Source organism: Hyla sarda, chromosome 4 (genome assembly GCF_029499605.1).
Source record: "Hyla sarda isolate aHylSar1 chromosome 4, aHylSar1.hap1, whole genome shotgun sequence".
NCBI classification, from domain to species: domain Eukaryota; kingdom Metazoa; phylum Chordata; class Amphibia; order Anura; family Hylidae; genus Hyla; species Hyla sarda.
The window spans coordinates 235,966,409-235,985,227 of record NC_079192.1 but is presented as its reverse complement, the minus strand read 5'-3'; the positions used below and the strand labels follow the sequence as shown (position 1 = coordinate 235,985,227).

Sequence of the window (18,819 nt, the reverse complement as noted above, 5' to 3'; positions counted from 1 at the left end):
TTGTAGAAGAACAGCTCCAGCTCCCACTGAGGAGGCATCAACCTCCAATAGGAAGGGTTTGGAAGGGTCAGGTCTGGAGAGCACGGGAGCCGAAGAAAAGGCAGACTTGAGTCGTTTAAAGGCGTCCTCTGCTTGAGGAGGCCAGGACTTGGGATCAGCATTTTTTTTGGTTAAAGCCACGATAGGAGCCACAATGGTAGAAAAATGTGGAATAAATTGCCTGTAATAATTGGCGAACCCCAAAAAGCGTTGGATAGCACGGAGTCCGGAGGGGCGTGGCCAATCTAAGACGGCAGAGAGTTTGTCTGGATCCATCTGTAGTCCCTGGCCAGAGACCAAATATCCTAGAAAAGGAAGAGATTGGCATTCAAACAGACATTTCTCAATTTTGGCATAGAGTTGGTTGTCACGAAGTCTCTGAAGAACCATACGGACATGCTGGCGGTGTTCTTCTAGATTGGCAGAAAAAATTAGGATATCGTCCAGATATACAACAACACAGGAGTATAACAGATCACGAAAAATTTCATTGACAAAGTCTTGGAAGACGGCAGGGGCATTGCACAGTCCAAAGGGCATGACCAGATACTCAAAGTGTCCATCTCTGGTGTTAAATGCCGTTTTCCACTCGTCCCCCTCTCTGATGCGGATGAGGTTATAGGCGCCTCTTAAGTCCAATTTAGTGAAGATGTGGGCACCTTGGAGGCGATCAAAGAGTTCAGAGATGAGGGGTAAGGGGTAGCGGTTCTTAACCGTGATTTTATTAAGACCGCGGTAGTCAATGCAAGGACGTAGGGAGCCATCTTTTTTGGACACAAAGAAAAATCCGGCTCCGGCAGGAGAGGAGGATTTACGGATAAAGCCCTTTTTTAGATTCTCCTGGACGTATTCGGACATGGCAAGAGTCTCTGGGGCAGAGAGAGGATAAATTCTGCCCCGGGGTGGAGTAGTGCCCGGGAGGAGGTCGATAGGGCAATCATAAGGCCTGTGAGGAGGTAGAGTCTCAGCTTGTCTTTTGCAGAAAACATCCGCGAAGTCCATATAGGCCTTAGGGAGACCGGTTACTGGAGGAACCACAGAGTTACGGCAAGGGTTACTGGGAACCGGTTTTAGACAGTTCTTGGAACAAGAGGACCCCCAACTCTTGATCTCCCCAGTGGACCAATCCAGGGTTGGGGAATGAAGTTGAAGCCAGGGAAGTCCAAGGAGAATTTCCGAGGTGCAATTGGGGAGGACCAAAAGTTCAATCCTCTCATGATGAGATCCGATGCTCATAAGAAGGGGCTCCGTGCGGAAACGTATGGTACAGTCCAATCTTTCATTATTTACACAATTGATGTAGAGGGGTCTGGCGAGACTGGTCACCGGGATGTTGAACCTGTTGACGAGAGAGGCCAAAATAAAATTTCCTGCAGATCCAGAGTCCAAGAAGGCCACTGTAGAGAAGGAGAAGGCAGAGGCAGACATCCGCACCGGCACAGTAAGACGTGGAGAAGCAGAGTAGACATCAAGGACTGTCTCGCCTTTGTGCGGAGTCAGCGTACGTCTTTCCAGGCGGGGAGGACGGATAGGACAATCCCTCAGGAAGTGTTCGGTACTAGCACAGTACAGGCAGAGGTTCTCCATACGGCGTCGTGTCCTCTCTTGAGGTGTCAGGCGAGACCGGTCGACCTGCATAGCCTCCACGGCGGGAGGCACAGGAACAGATTGCAGGGGACCAGAGGAGAGAGGAGCCGAGGAGACGAAACGCCTCGTGCGAACAGAGTCCATATCTTGGCGGAGTTCCTGACGCCTTTCAGAAAAACGCATGTCAATGCGAGTGGCTAGGTGAATAAGTTCATGTAGATTAGCAGGAATTTCTCGTGCGGCCAGAACATCTTTAATGTTGCTGGATAGGCCTTTTTTGAAGGTCGCGCAGAGGGCCTCATTATTCCAGGACAATTCTGAAGCAAGTGTACGGAATTGTACGGCATACTCGCCAACGGAAGAATTACCCTGGACCAGGTTCAACAGGGCAGTCTCAGCAGAAGAGGCTCGGGCAGGTTCCTCAAAGACACTTCGGATTTCCGAGAAGAAGGAGTGTACAGAGGCAGTGACGGGGTCATTGCGGTCCCAGAGCGGTGTGGCCCATGACAGGGCTTTTCCGGACAGAAGACTGACTACGAAAGCCACCTTAGACCTTTCAGTGGGAAACAGGTCCGACATCATCTCCAGATGCAGGGAACATTGGGAAAGAAAGCCACGGCAAAACTTAGAGTCCCCATCAAATTTATCCGGCAAGGATAAGCGTATCCCAGGAGCGGCCACTCGCTGCGGAGGAGGTGCAGGAGCTGGCGGAGGAGATGATTGCTGAAGCTGTGGTAGTAACTGTTGTAGCATAACGGTCAGTTGAGACAGCTGTTGGCCTTGTTGCGCTATCTGTTGTGACTGCTGGGCGACCACCGTGGTGAGGTCAGCGACAACTGGCAGAGGAACTTCAGCGGGATCCATGGCCGGATCTACTGTCACGATGCCGGCTGGCAGGTAGTGGATCCTCTGTGCCAGAGAGGGATTGGCGTGGACCGTGCTAGTGGACCGGTTCTAAGCCACTACTGGTTTTCACCAGAGCCCGCCGCAAAGCGGGATGGTCTTGCTGCGGCGGTAGTGACCAGGTCGTATCCACTAGCAACGGCTCACCTCTCTGGCTGCTGAAGATAGGCGCGGTACAAGGGAGTAGGCAGAAGCAAGGTCGGACGTAGCAGAAGGTCGGGGCAGGCAGCAAGGATCGTAGTCAGGGGCAACGGCAGAAGGTCTGGAAACACAGGCAAGGAACACACAAGGAACGCTTTCACTGGCACTAAGGCAACAAGATCCGGCAAGGGAGTGCAAGGGAAGTGAGGTAATATAGGGAAGTGCACAGGTGATTACCCTAATTGGAACCACTGCGCCAATCAGCGGCGCAGTGGCCCTTTAAATCGCAGAGACCCGGCGCGCGCGCGCCCTAGGGAGCGGGGCCGCGCGCGCCGGGACAGAACAGACGGGGAGCGAGTCAGGTAGGGGAGCCGGGGTGCGCATCGCGAGCGGGCGCTACCCGCATCGCGAATCGCATCCCGGCTGGCAGCGGGATCGCAGCGCCCCGGGTCAGAGGACGTGACCGGAGCGCTGCAGCGGAGAGAGAGAAGCGAGCGCTCCGGGGAGGAGCGGGGACCCGGAGCGCTCGGCGTAACAGTATCCTAGACTTAAACCTTCAGTTGTAATGGTCTAAGTAGAATTGAATTACAAAATGTGTCTACATTTCATTCTTTACAATATGGTAGACACAGCAATAATAAACATCAGTAGTTTTGTTTGACACTAAACCTAAATTCACATATAGTTACAAATTTACAAAAAAAAATACACGTACATGTTATAAATCACTAATCTGTGGATCTATCTGCATGGCGGAAATAGACTGGTATCTACTCTATAGTTAAAGTATTGTCAGAGATGGGCTGAAATGCATAATCTGTGAAATAACAGTTTAATTTCCAGGTTTCACAAAGTGATTTCAGCTACAAGTCCTATTTCAAGCATCAGCAGTTTCTCCAGTAAGTGTTAGCATTGGTTACAAAGATTTTCATTATTCAAAACCATTTTTGAGTGGAGTTAACCTTTAAACACAAAAAATATATTTCTGTAAAATGACAGTGGTTTAAACTGGATACAGCCTCAATAGATATATTAATTGCAATATATACATATATATATATATATATATATATATATATATATATATATATATATATTTAATACAGGTCCTAGCATTAAACGTGCATGATCACCCCTTGCCTCTATGGCATACAATCGGGGGCACACTAATTCCTGCATGGACACAGGAGAACTCATAATACCATATACACAAAAAGAAAATCGAGTTCAAACAACTCCTTAATTAAAATCATGATTTTATTAGTACAATTTTAAAAAACAATGTGAACAGACGACAATAATTGAAATTGGGATTAGGTTAGGTTCCAGTACAAAAAAATAGGGCTACTGCCAGCTGCAATGGGCTAACATATAATGATAATTGTTACATCATATTATATGTTAGCCCATTGCAGCTGGCAGTAGCCCTATTTTTTTGTACTGGAACCTAACCTAATCCCAATTTCAATTATTGGCGTCTGTTCACATTGTTTTTTAAAATTGTACTAATAAAATCATGATTTTAATTAAGGAGTTGTTTGAACTCGATTTTCTTTTTGTGTATATATATATATATATATATATATATATATATATATATATATATGTATATATATATATATATATATATATATATATATATGTATATATACATATATATATATATATATATATATATATATATATATATATATGTATATATATATATATATATATATATATATATATATATTCCAAAAAAGTGCCACTCCAGTGATCAAGTGGAAAAAAAGTATAAATAAATAAAATAATTATGGCCGGTAAATGTTTTTTGCCTAACACACAAAAAAACAAAAAAAAACAAAAGCAAAGATAACAGTAGTTGTAAAACTGTACCTGAAATTGTTAAAGCTTCTGTATGTATGCTATAATAAGTGTTACTATTTTAAAAAAACAACTTTGACATGTCGATCAGACATGTCAAAAGTTGTTGACCACATCGGGTCTCACTCCTGAGCCTGCTGTGGCTCTAAGTTATTAGCCAGAAAAGGGGATGGCATTGCGCTTCACTCTCTGGCCAGCTGAGAGATCTGTACTCATCTCTGCGTAGACATCTATGCATGGAAATGTACTGATCTATCAGAGGAGTGAAGTGCAGTGCTGCACGGCTAAATACTCACAATCGCTGCGGGTCTCAAGAGTTAGACCCTCTGTGGTCAACCACTTTTGACATATTTGATTAACATGTCAAAAGTTGTTTTTAATGACAGTAACACTTTAAAGTTGTCTGTAGTTTAATGTGCACGTGTAAGTAGACAAAGGAAAAAAACCTGGAATCTCAAACATGCATGTGCTTGCTTCATGTCAAAAGAGGATGTGCAGTTTCTCCCAGATTACATAGGCATGTATTTTAGAGAAAATTGTTTTAGCATAATATGGTTTTAAGTATCTATTGAATTATTTCCGCTTTCATGTATGGTAGTAAATGATTAATAGCTTTATTGTGATGAAACTCCAAAATTTAGTTAGATGATTCTAAGAGTTTCTGTTGTTTCATATGAAAAAATACATATGAAATAACTTCTTAAAAGAATATTTTTTTCTTTTATCCCTTTTCACGCATCTGGGTTCAGTTACCATTCTTTGCAAAAAAAAAAGGCACTTGGACTTTATATCCAAGAACTGAGTCTTATTGGATAGCACTGTTGTCTTTTATCACTAGGGCCCTTAGGCCTCCTTTACATGTATGAGTTGCCAGTTTTTTCCCCCTCTGGCACGGCAGAAAATGCACTCGACGGATATTAAAGCAAGAACTGATCCCATTCTTTTGAATGGGACCATTCACAATCATCTGACATTTCAGTTTGGATGCCGGATGATTGGACTTGCCGGAGCAGCACAGACCGGTGGAGTGCATCTTGCTGCGTTCTCCCGTCTGGCAATCTCAAACAATGGATGCTGGATGATGCACAACTGATGCCAACTGATGCACTTCTGGTATCAGTTGTGGCAATTTTTGCCCAGTTTTGCTGGAGCTGGATGCCCCATGTATGTAACTTAAGCCTTAGAAGGAATCATCTAAGAACAGTTTTTATGTTATCTGAGTGTTAGTGTGTCTTATTGTTTTTACTTTTTTTTAACCACACTACTTGGTTCTAGTGTGTATGCTTGAAATAGGGAGATTGCAAATCCCACTGACAATAGAATGCTGGATTAAAATCTACATTGCCTGAGACAGCATACTGAAGCCTAAGGTGAAGGAAAGGTCAAGTATAAAATAGAGAAAGTGGGCTTTAAAAGCAGACTGTAAGTAAGCAAGACCACCATTTTTTAATGTGCTGTTTGTTTTGTCAGCAATATTCTTAATAAAGAAGTCCTCTTACATTTTGTATCCCTTCCCTGGATCACACCCTACATTTATAGTACTGGCAGGTGGTATTACTGTAGTCATAATGGACTCAAACTATTATTCTGGCTGTTTAACCCCTTAGAAGGAACAGTTGTTAATGCCTGCAGTATCTAAGAAATTACAGGGAGCTCTTTCTTTCAACTCATCAATGCAATTCTGAGGTTCAGATTGATTTACGTGGCATATGAGGTTCTAATGAAGGATCTTCCATCTTTGGACATGTATTAGAACCTGGCAGAGGTAGAATGACTTTTTAATTTTATATTGATAGGGATAATATACTTAATTATAGAAGCAGTACAAAGTATTATTAAAGGCATCAATTGAGATCTATAGTGGGACCAAAACAGATCAGCAAAGTTAATGAAAAAAAATGTACATTACACATGTTTGGTAAACTAGTCACTCCTATAAAACCCAAACTATAAAATGATCATGTCTTATTTATGTTATGGTTGTTATTCTGGAATAGTTAGCTATTAGTCAACCCTTATGGGGTATAATTTCTTAGTTGGGTTAGCTTCTCCTGAGCTTGTGTCATAGTCCCATTACATGAATGCAGTTTGTGTCTCACCAAAGGGTTAAAAGGTAAAGTAAACCTTTGGTGTCAGTAATTTCTTTGGCACCAATCAAATTGAAGGTTTGCCCTTATCCCTGCCTCTCAATCCTTACATAGTCTTATTTGTTTCCTTTTTCTTTTTAAGCAACTGTGTTTTGTTTTAACCCAGTAATAAAAAAAACAACGACCTCCAGACCAATGGATAGTAGGGCGCTGAGGGACCAGGCAACAGTTGAAGCAATCAGCTTTATTCCCAACATGCAACGCGTTTCGCGCTAGTGCGCTTCATCAGGCATATGGACAGGGGGAACAGGAAGCAGTATATATACACACTCCAAGTCAATTAATTAACCCCTTGGTGTCAGAAAAAATCATTCACCAAGGGAGTCACATGATGCACAAAAATCATTCACCAAGGGAGTCACATGATGCACAACCCTTAAAAAGCCAGACACAAACAAAGATGTGTTCATGTGCAAAATGCGCGTAGATCATATTGCACTCATATAAAGTGCATACTGCATGATAATAAATACATGTAGAGGTATAAAATATATCTAGAAAAAAATATATATATATATCTATAAAAAAAATAATAAATAAAATACACAAATACAAAAATACTAATACTAAAAATCAGCGAGTATTGTCAATGACTTCATTGAGTCTGTTTGGAAATAGGGTACATAATTTAAAAATCCAAAAGGACTCACGGTTAATAAGCCTTTGCAATCTATTCTGAACAGTGTCAGAAATGGTTTCCAATATCATCAGTTTCAAGCAGGCTGCATTCTTATCATGAAACAGAGCAAAATGGTGGGACACACTGTGCAGCATGAATCTGTTTTTTATGTTGGATCGATGCTTGTTCATACGAGCCCGCACTGGCTGCACAGTGCGCCCGACATATTGGAGATTGCAATCACAAGTCAATAAATAGACTACAAAAGAACTCTCACAAGCAAAAGAACCATTGATTAAAAACCTCTCATTAGTAATGGCTGATTTGAAAAAATTGTCAGCGCACACCATCTCGCAGCACAGGCAACGCGACTTGTTGCACCTTTGCATGCCATATATTGTGGCAGGTATGGGGGTGGTGGGCTTATGTCTTAGCCTACTGGGGGCTAGGAGATTACGGAGGTTTGGCGACCTTCTAAATGTGACCCCAGGGTGTTCAGGGACAATTTTACTCAAAATCGGGTCATCACGAATGATAGACCAGTGCCTCCTTAAAATGTCTTTAATATTACTAGAAGCTCAATTAAAATTAGTAATAACATTAAACTTAAAATCATGTTTGGATTTCATGTCCCTAGAACCAATGTTCTCCCCCCCCCCCCAGAGTTGACACTAAGTCACTTTGTTTCAAATTTTTTACTGTTAAAAGCATTTGAAAGAAGGGGTGCTGGGTACCCCTTACTGACAAATCGTGATTTTAAGGTGCATGCTTGTTTAACAAAATCATAGTCTAAAGTGCAATTTTTGCGTATACGCAAGTAATAACCATATGGTACATTTTTTAACCATTTCGGGTAGTGTGCGCTACAAAAATAAAAAAAAAAACTATTAACGTCTACGCTTTTAAAATATGTTTCAGTAAAAATCACTCCATCAACATCCCTCCTAATTAAAAGATCTAAAAACTCAATCTGAGTATTAGAAAAATGGGGGGTAAACTTGACGCCCCAATTATTTTGGTTTAGATAAGAAACAAATTGATCTGCTAGTTCGGGGGACCCCAACCAAATAAAAAACAAGTCATCAATGTAACGCCTATAAAGGGCGATGCATTGGTTAAAAACGGGGGACTGTGCAATGTACTGGGACTCAAATCGCCCCATAAATAAATTTGCATAACTTGGGGCCAAACGAGTCCCCATTGCACAGCCCCTCGTCTGTCTATATAAAGTGCCATCAAAGGAAACACGTTGTGCTCAAGAATAAAGTGCATGGCTTCAATAAGAAAGGAGGACTGAACTTGACTGAAATGGGGATCTAAGTTGAAGTTTCCTCCATAGCCTGTAATCCCAACTCGGTAGATATGTTAGAGTAAAGTGAACATACATCGAGAGTAAGAAAGGAAAAGTGTGAGGCAAAGGAGGTAGTGCTCAATTCATAAATAGAAACCATGAAACCATAGTTTTCATCAATGGTTCTTTTTCTTGTGAGAGTTCTTTTGTAGTCTATTTATTGACTTGGGATTGCCATCTCCAATATGTTGGGCGCACTGTGCAGCCAGTGCGGGCTTGTATGAACAAGCATCGATCCAACATAAAAAACGGATTCATGCTTCACAGTGTGTCCCACCATTTTGCTATGTTTCATGATAAGAATGCAGCCTGCTTGAAACTGATGATATTGGAAACCATTTCTGACACTGTTCAGAATAGATTGCAAAGGCTTATTAACCGTGAGTCCTTTTGGATTTTTAAATTATGTACCCTATTTCCAAACGGACTCAATGAAGTTATTGACAATACTCACTGATTTTTAGTATTAGTATTTTTGTATTTCTGTATTTTTGTATTTCTTCTATTTTTTTTTTTTTTTTTATAGATATATATTTTTTATAGATATATTTTATACCTCTACATGTATTTATTATTATGCATTATGCACTTTATATGAGTGCAATATGATCTATTTTGCACATGAGCACATCTTTGTTTGTGTCTGGCTTTTTATATATACTGCTTCCTGTTCCCACTGTCCATATGCCTGATGAAGCGCACTAGCGCGAAACGTGTTACATGTTGGGAATAAAGCTGATTGCTTCAACTGTTGCCTGGTCCCTCAGCGCCCTACTATCCACTGGTCTGGAGGTCGTTGGTTTTTATTGCTTTTATTGTGGAGTGGCAGCAGAGGGATCTGCTTCATGCTATCATCCAAGTTGTGCTGGCATCTGCACAACTTACATTGGTAAGCGCTCTATCACCATTAGTGTTTCCACATTTGTTATTTATTGCACCATGGAGCGCTCCTCTTTGTCTTTTTTGTTTTAACCCAGGGCACTCACAATAGATGCTTGAATCTTCTTTATTTGTGGTAACACAGATACATGAATGTGCACATGGGCATGTGTGGACTGACAAACACAGGAATCCTTCTAAGAGGCGACGGGTTCCGTTTTGTGCTAAGCAAGCACTTCAGCTGGCATTGCATCACTTCATTAGAGACATAGTTAAATAAGCCCTGGTTTGGGTAGTCATGGAAACCACCCATAAACAAACAGTGTTAGTTAAAGCGATCTCTAAAAACAAAGAACAGAAGGACATATTATAGCAAAACACTAAGCTCATTACGTTCATTCAGTCCAAGAGGACCTGTTGCATCGAGTTTCATGATCCATCTGGCTTCTTTTCTTAACAACAATGTGTACTTATCCACACCATCACTGGAACACATCACTTTCTCCAATGCGGCAAAACAGAAACAGTGAGTACTGCTACAATGTCTTTCTTTCATGTCCTGAATAAATCGTAGTGCTCTGAAGCCTGTTTTGAGAGAGCAGACGTGCTCCCTGATTCTGTGGAATAACGGTCGCTTTGTATTTCCTATATAGTAGAAGTTACAATCACATATTAAGGAATACACAGTGTGGGTAGATCGGCAAGTGATGAATTGGCTAATATTAATTTATGCACTCCTAATGATATATCCCTACATTGTGCATTCAAAGTACAAATGGAGCAAGAGCCACACTTTGTTATCTACCATAGAGCTTAAAGGGTTACGTCGCTCCCCAGTAACAGAGTGCCGATCATATAGCTCAATGTAAATCAATAGAGTGATAAAAAATGCAATCTTCAAGAATTGACACATTTTGCAAACAGGAGCAGATTTAAATGGTTACTCCGCTCCCCAGCGTCCAGAACATTGAGTTCCTGAATGCTGTGCGCGGGCTTCCCTGTTTACGACTGCCCCCTCATGACGTCACACCCTGCCATGTGACGTCACGTCCCGCCCCCTCAATGCAAGTCTATGGGAGGGGGGAGTGATGGCTGTCGCGCCCCCTTCCCATAGACTTTCATTGAGGGGGCAGGCTGTGACATCACGAGGGGGCGGGCATGAACACGGAAGCCAGCACACAGCATTAAGGAACTCAATGTTCTGGACGCTGGGGAGCGGAGCAACCATTTAAATCTGCTCCTGTTTGCAAAATGTGTCAATTCTTGAAGATTGCATTTTTTATCACTCTATTGATTTACATTGAGCTATATGATCGGCACTCTGTTACTTAAGTCTGCCACAGGCAGGCTTTAGCAATCTCTGAGGAATGCTCTAGCAACCCATCTGCACAACAGGGCTACAAGACGGCAGGGATGAGCTGTATTTACTTTTTAAATGCTACAATTGTTGATTCAAACAGTTAAATGACGAACATTAGTGTGATTACAATATCAGTCATTATTGGCTGATGTCTCCTGCTGATAGCCAACTCCCAAGCCTACACCATTCTTCTTCATTTGCCCCATGACGTACCTTTATGCTATAGGTTAGTAAGAGGTTAATGTAAGATTGAAAATATGTGGAATCAATTTCTATTTTGACCCTAAAGACTACCTTTTGTATGCATCCTTTGGAAAAGGCTTTTCATTTTTAGATTGAATGTAGTAAGTTTAGACAGCTGTTAAGAGTCTTTATTCTGGCATGGCAGAAATGCTGTGGCACAATCATAAAGTACAGGTTGGGTGCTGAGCTGTTAGTAACAGAGAGGATGCCGAAGTATCTTTCTTTTGATTTACTATTATAAACACAGCACTGTATGTATGATGTAGAAAGTAGTTTCCTGTAGTTATAACATGGATAACAATCTTAGTGTACAACTGCTGCCATCATCTCTGAGATAAATATGACAAATATAGTTTTTTTTTTCCCTCAGGAAAATACAGTATAAAAGTTGCTTTAGATATAGCCAGTGGACTGCATGGAATCACAAATCCACCTTTTGTTTATATAAATTTGGTAACTCTTTTTCCGCTCTTTATTTTTTTCACTTAGCTACTTGTAAGCTCATTGTAAGATCAGCTGTGCCAGACATAAGATGGTCCTTGATGTTGGAGTGTCCTTTCTTTAAGTTGGACACATGTGGTTCAGTTTGAAAACTGCTTGTAATATAAATCAGCGCCAGGAACATGCTATTGTCAGCTGAAGGACGACAGAAAAAACGAGCTTCCATCCTTCCTATATTATTATTATTTTTTTTAATAGGGATCTTAGTTACCAAACCCAGCTGGTGAACAAGGACTGTTAAATTAATATTGTCTTCTCTTTTTTACATGTGTTATGCTTTTTAAATTTTAGATTTTTATAAATTGTACTCACTTATCTAATGCTTTAAGTATAGCTTTTTTACTGTTCTAAATGCTGTTAAGGCTATAAAGTACTATTTGTTAAGGAAGAAAATTGATGCAATGCCAAATAAGTAAAAAAAAAAAAAACATATCGGTTAAAATAGCATATAGTAAAAAATTGTTAAAAAATATATATCATTCCTGGTGACTTTTTAGAGGGTAGCATGATTTGTGGACATTTTGTAAACTGTATATGCTATTTTTCACTAGTTTTCCCTAGTTTCTCTGCAGTATGCATACACTGTGTAGGAGATCCTGCTCTCCTAAGAATCAGCAGCAGCCTTATAAAGCAGTGGTAAAAAGGACATTATAAAGTAGTACTGAACAGTCTAAGCTATGAATAGAGCCCTAACGTAAGATCTAGTGTAGTTTCTCTCCGTCTGCTTTCTGATCAAATTCATCTTCCCATCTTATACCACCCTCGTTTACATAGATTTGTATAGGCAGCAAGAAACTGATCACTCAGTAAGCAGTTTATTGTAAGCGCAGGATATAATTCTCTGATTTTTCCAGCTTAATGAGTTCCCCCTATGTGATCCGTAAACAATATATCCACCTTTACAACCTAATGTAATTGCCCTGATTAGAGATGAGCGAATCGAATCAGACGAAATTGAAGCCTGCGATTGTCCTGTATAAGGTAAAGATATGAGCATCTTTCTCCTCGCTTGTATCTCTGCAATAGATAGGACAATCGCAGTGGGTGTCAGGAGTGACACTTGCTGTGATCTGTCCTCAACTGCAGGTACTACTGCTCCCAACATGTGCACACTCTGCTCCATGCTGGGAGCTGTAGTACCTGCTATAGTACCTGCATTAATAGACAGATCGCTACAAGTGTCACTTCTGACACCCAATGCAATCGTCCTGTATAATGTATATATGCAGGCGGCCGGCCGCTCTTCTCTGGTCCCACTGTAGTATGCCATATATATATATACGCCTATTATTCATATTTCCCACCGAGAGCTGTTAGTGGCTGGAACCATGTGGCCAATCACAGCTCTCTGCAGGAAATATGAATAAGTCATGTGAATTCTATTCACATCACTGGCCAGCGGAGTATAGTGCAGAGATGCGAACGCAGGAGAAAGCTGCCCAATTTCTGCAATAGATAGGACGATCGCATCGAGTGTCAGAAGTGATACCAGCTGTGATCTGTCCTTAACTGCAGGTACTACAGCTCCCATCATGGAACAGTCTCTAAAAAATAGAAAACATGTGAAACACACACACATACACTTTATTGAACACAAAAATAAAATGCATTACTAATAAAAAAAATGTTATAAAAATATTTAATTTTTACATTTAAATGGCCTGCTAGGTTAGGGATATGAAAATGAAAAAGATAAGGAAATAATGAAAAGACAAAGGGAATATATGTCCAACATAATAGCCTACAATTTATTTAAAATATACTAAGGTGTCTTCTGCAGGGCTCTTGCATCAGACATAGATTAAAATATAATACAATAAAATAGATGTACTAAAAATGATAATATGCAGAATTATAAAAATTGCTTGCAATTTTAAGTATTTAAAATTCACCAACAGTGATTGTGAATACTTCTATAACCTCAGAATACTTCAAATAACCTAAACTGAATATTTTTTTTAATGTTTTTTGCAATTGTTTCTTGATTTTTGACACATTATTTTAATTTTTATTCTAGCATAAGAAAAGCTAAGCTTTAAGATTCCCGGTACATTCACTATTTTCTATTCCTTTTTCTGGGAGATCTAGTAATATCAGTGCCCCGTATTAGTACAGGTACTACAGCTCCCATCATGGCGGCCGGCCGCTCTTCTCTGGTCCCACAGTAGTATGAGTATATGCCATATATATACCTATAATTCATATTTCCCACAGAGAACTGTGAGTGGCACTCACTGTGATCTGTCTATTAATGCAGGTACTACAGCTCCCAGCATGGAGCAGAGTGTGCTCCTTGATGGGAGCAGTAGTACCTGCAGTTAAGGACAGATCACAGCTGGTATCACTCCTTACACCCAATGTGATCGTCCTATCTAGATGCGAGAAAGCTGCCCAAATCTATACATTATACCAGGACGATCACAGCGGGTATCAGGAGTGACACCTGGGGGGATGTGTCTATTAGCACAGGTACTACTACTCCCATCATGGAACAGTCTGTTCCATGCTGGGAGTAGTAGTACTACCTAAAAAATGTAAAGAAAATAGAGAAACAAATAAGTGAAACACAGACACACACACTTTATTAAACACATTATATTACTAATAAAAATTTGCTGTGAATTTAGTCAGATCAAATCAAATTTTTTTAATACGTCAAATCGGCCAAATCAAATTTTCAAAAATTCGCTCATCTCGAGCCCTGATGTATCTAGCCCATGTCATGTAAAAATAATTTATTGAAGTTTTTAAACAAAAAACAAAACTTGTGCGACAACTGATGATTGATAGACTTGTCTACCTGATGGGGTTAAACAAGCTGCTAATAAGGACTGTGATGAAGTGAATATCACATTTAATCTACGTATTTATTGAGTTGCACAATTCTTAGGAAATGGAAGAAGACTGCAAGATTGGTGAATTGTAGATTCTACTCAATATGTGTCTTAGTCAAACATCTCTTCTCATTACAGTATTGATTGTCCATGCTTCTCCAAATGACAGTAGCCATTATGGTATTGTGTCTACCTAATACACACTAAATTACTATAAATAAAGGTTCTTTCATTTAATTATTGTTGTGTGACATTACATTCATTTGTGAACTTGGCCACCAACAATTACTCTTAAACAACTAAAAATCGATAAGGTAAACAGAGAAGGATATTTAGCGTTTTGGATGAATTAAAAAATGTACAAAGGAAGAAAAAATTAGGCTCCTCTACTGACAGCTTCCTTGTATCTGGACACAATAAAATGCCCACAATAACCAAAATATGCATAAATTGGAATCAAATATTTAGAGATGAGCTAAATGAGTCTAACAAATCTGAATTCGGATCCACATGTGAGGACATGGAGCAAGGAATCCTGGGAAGGATAAGCAGGATGACCCTGAATCACATGCAGCATGCAGCCTATCAGCAGCCAGCCACCCCTGTGATGTCACAGCCCTATATAATCGGCAGCCATCTTGCAGCCAGTCACTTCAGCCTTTTGTTGCAGAGACAGACAGCAGTGTGTGTTGCACAGAAAAGCTTTTTTACAGCATCAATTCACCTCAAGCCCAAATCCAGCCTAGAAACACTGATAGGAAAGGGAAAGAGACTGAGAGAGAAAGTACAATTTTGGGTGTAGTACACAGCGACTGTGTGCTGCAGCACTGGGGTGTACAACAACAGAAAAGCTAATAGTAGCCAGCCAGCTAGGGTGAGCAGAGCAATAAAAGCACATTGTCCTCTATTAAGTGTAACCTGTGCATACATCTAAGTGGTGTATCATTTTTTTTTCTGTTAAAGTCTTAAAGGGGTACCCCGCCCATAGGCATCTTATGGATAGGGGATAAGATGTCAGATCGCCAGGGTCCTGCTGCTGGGGACCCCCGGAATCTCCGCTGCGGCACCCCGCTATCATTACTGCACAGAGCAGACTCGCTCCGTGCGTAATGACCAGCGATACAGGGGCCGGAGCATCGTTACATCACGGCTCTGCCCCCTCGTGAAGTAACGGCCCGTCCCCTCAATACAAGTCTATCGGAGGGGGCGCCACCACGCGCCCCCCCATAGACTTGTATTGATGGGGTGGGCCGTTACATCACGAGGGGGTGGAGCTGTGATGTAACGATGCTCCGGCCCCTGTATTGCCCGTCATTACGCCCTGAGCGAGTCTGCTCTGTGCAGTAATGGGTATACCAGAGCAAGGGCATGGTTTATATTGCCAGGGATTTATAGGGCGCAGTCCAAGGGATATATCGGGGCAGGGGTCACTCTTTTTAGGGCGAGTGCCCCGACAGTCCCTGTGGGAGCAGGGGTAGTCTACACTACATCTCCCCGATAGGGTATTTTAGGGTGATTTATGCACTCTGTGCACCACTGCTCTCCTCACTATCCCCTATATAGACACACCTCCATCTAGTGTGGTCTATACACTTTAGATCTGGTGTCAACTCAAACTACTGGCTTTTGTTGTGGGGCCTGTGCTAATGATTGGTTTTAGACGTGTCTGATTAAAAGTTATATTTTAAAGTGTGTACCCCTCTGTGAACTATTGTACTTCCTGGTACTTTTTAGTTTTTCCCTTAAGTGGATCTAACTGTGAATTCTGTGCAGTAATGACAACAAACTCCAGGCTGTGTCATTCAGCCACTACATGGTCACCGCATGCTGCTTGTACATTACTTAAAAAATGTTAAGGTAGCACTAGCTACCATAAAACTTCAAATTAAAATTGAAAATTCATCTTTTTATCTTAGGGATTGTGAGGCCCTATGGTCTCCTCATGCTGCTGCCAACTCCAGGCTGTGTCATTCAGCCACAATATGGTCTTCTCTTGCTGCCACCAATTCAAGGCAGTGTCGTTCTGCCAGGTTATGGTCTCCTCATGCTGCTGCGACCTGTAGGCTCTGTCATTGTGCCGCCATATGACATGTTACTCCTTGTTGGATTTGGTCTTTTGTAACCACACATTTTATTATTAAATCTTAAATTTAAATTTAAATTTCAAAAAATTGATAGAGCGATAACAATGAACCATAACTGATTAAATGAAGCATTTGCACTTTCACAGTTAGGGGGGTGTTGAGAGGTGGGTGCTGGAACAGGTGGTATCTCGCCTGGCAGGGGACCGCCATCTCGATGCTCAACAGAATAAGTACTCAAAAAAATTTAATAAATTAAAATGTAATTAAATAAAAATTACATAAAATTATCTTTATTCTCTTCAATTTTGACACCATATGGTCACCTTCAGGCTCTGTCATTGTGCCGCTCTGCGACAGTGATTCTAATAGTGATGTAGTAATCTGCATGTTATACTAAATAACAGTGTTATTTCACTAACCCAGCACACACCCTATGCGTGTTACAGCAAGGCAAAGTCTTCTACAACCCTATTGAGGCTCTCTGTAGGCCAGAAATAGACATTTTTAATAGTGTTTCGCCGTGAATAAATTCGGACCGATTTTTTTTTTTAAATTCTTCAAATCTGCCAAACTGAATTTTTCAAAAATTCCCTCATCTCTACTCTACTAATCACCTAGTTGCTCCTTGCTTCTTGACTGTGAAATGAAGTGACAAAGTCTGACACTATCCAAAAAGAACCAATATAACATTGAAAATTACTGCAGAGACGTTTAAAAATACAGACAATAAAAAAATGAGATTAAGTCATTATTTAAAAGTTTTCTAGTTTTTTAACAAATTTCTGTCCCCCAAGGGTTTAACCCCTTAAGGACCACGGGTGTATGGGTACGCTGACTTCCTGGTACTTAAGGACCAAGGGGTGACCCAGAAAATAAGGGGGATCAGGGTGGTCCAAGACACCCACAATCCCCCTGAAGGGATAGGAGTAAGGTTCCACCCCTCCTATCCCTGCTATTAATCGTTCAGAATCGACCAATAGCAGATCGGGGGCGGGGGGGTTAAAGTTCGGTTCCCCCATTCTTCCCACCCACTTCCCCTGTCATATTTCAAGGAAACAGTTTAGGGCCACATATGGGGTATTTCCGTACTCGGGAGCAATTGCACTACAAATTTTTGGGGGCTTTTTCTCCTTTTACCCTGTATGAAAAGGAAAAGTTGTAGGTCTACATCAGCCTGTTAGTATATAAAAAAAAATTACACTAACATGCTGGTGTTGCCCCATACTTTTTATTTTCACAAGAGGTAAAAGGAAAAAAAGACCCCCAAAATTTGTAACACAATTTCTCCTGAGTACGGAAATACCCCATATGTGGGCATAAAATGCTCTGCGAGCGCACAACAAGGATCAGGAGTGAGAGCACACTATGTACATTTGAGGCCTAAATTGGTGATGTGTAACGGGGGTGGCTGATTTTACAACGGTTCTGACATAAACGCAAAAAAATAAATACCCACGTGTGACCCCATTTTGGAAACTAAACCCCTCACGGAACATAACAAGGGGTATAGTGAGCTTTAACACCCCACAGGTGTTTGAAGAATTTTCGTTAAAATGCTGGTGTTATCCTATTTTTTTTCATTTTCACAAGGGAAAATAGGATAAAAGCCCCCCAAAACTTGTAACCCCATTTCTTCTGAGTAAGAACATACCCCATATGTGGGTGTAAAGTGTTCTGAGGGTGAACTACAATGCTCAGAAGAGAAGAAGTGCCATTGGGCTTTTGGAGAGAAAATTTGTCCTGAATTGAAGGCCACGTGTGTTTACAAAGCCCCCATAGTGCCAGAACAACTGAGCCCCCCCCCCCCACATCTGACCCCATTTTGGAAACTACACCCCTCACGTAATGTAATAAGGGGTGCAGTGAGCATTTACGCCCCACAAGTGTCTGACAGATTTTTGGAACATTGGTCCGTGAAAATGAAATTTTTTTTTTTTTTCATTTGGACAGCCTACTGTTCCAAAGAACTGTCAAACGCCTGTGGGGTGTAAATGCTCACTGCACCCCTTATTAAATTCTGTAAGGGGTTTAGTTTCCAAAATGGGTCACATGTGGAGGCGGTCCACTGTTCAGACACCACGGGGGCTTTGTAAACGCACATGGCTCCCGACATCCATTCCAAACAAATTCTCTCTCCAAATTCTCAATCTCTTCTAAGCATTGTAGTGCGCCAGCAGAGCACTTGACGTCTACACATGGGGTATTTCCATACTAAGAAGAAATGGGGTTACAAATTTTGGGGGCATTTTCTCCTATTGCCTCTTGTAA

General features: G+C 41.1%; 1 protein-coding gene and 1 long non-coding RNA gene across 3 annotated transcripts in view; one reads left to right on the top strand and one right to left on the bottom strand.

Moving 5' to 3' along the window:
- Positions 1–18,819, bottom strand: part of GRM8 (glutamate metabotropic receptor 8) — a 1,218,499-nt gene that overhangs the window by 462,630 nt on the left and 737,050 nt on the right. The gene's annotated exons all lie outside the window — the stretch shown is intronic.
- The window catches only part of LOC130369059 (uncharacterized), a 38,283-nt gene continuing 28,949 nt past the window's right edge, over positions 9,486–18,819 (top strand). Inside the window, exon 1 of the long non-coding RNA XR_008892654.1 lies at positions 9,486–10,055. This is a non-coding gene — a long non-coding RNA (uncharacterized LOC130369059). The remainder of the gene's footprint in view (positions 10,056–18,819) is intronic.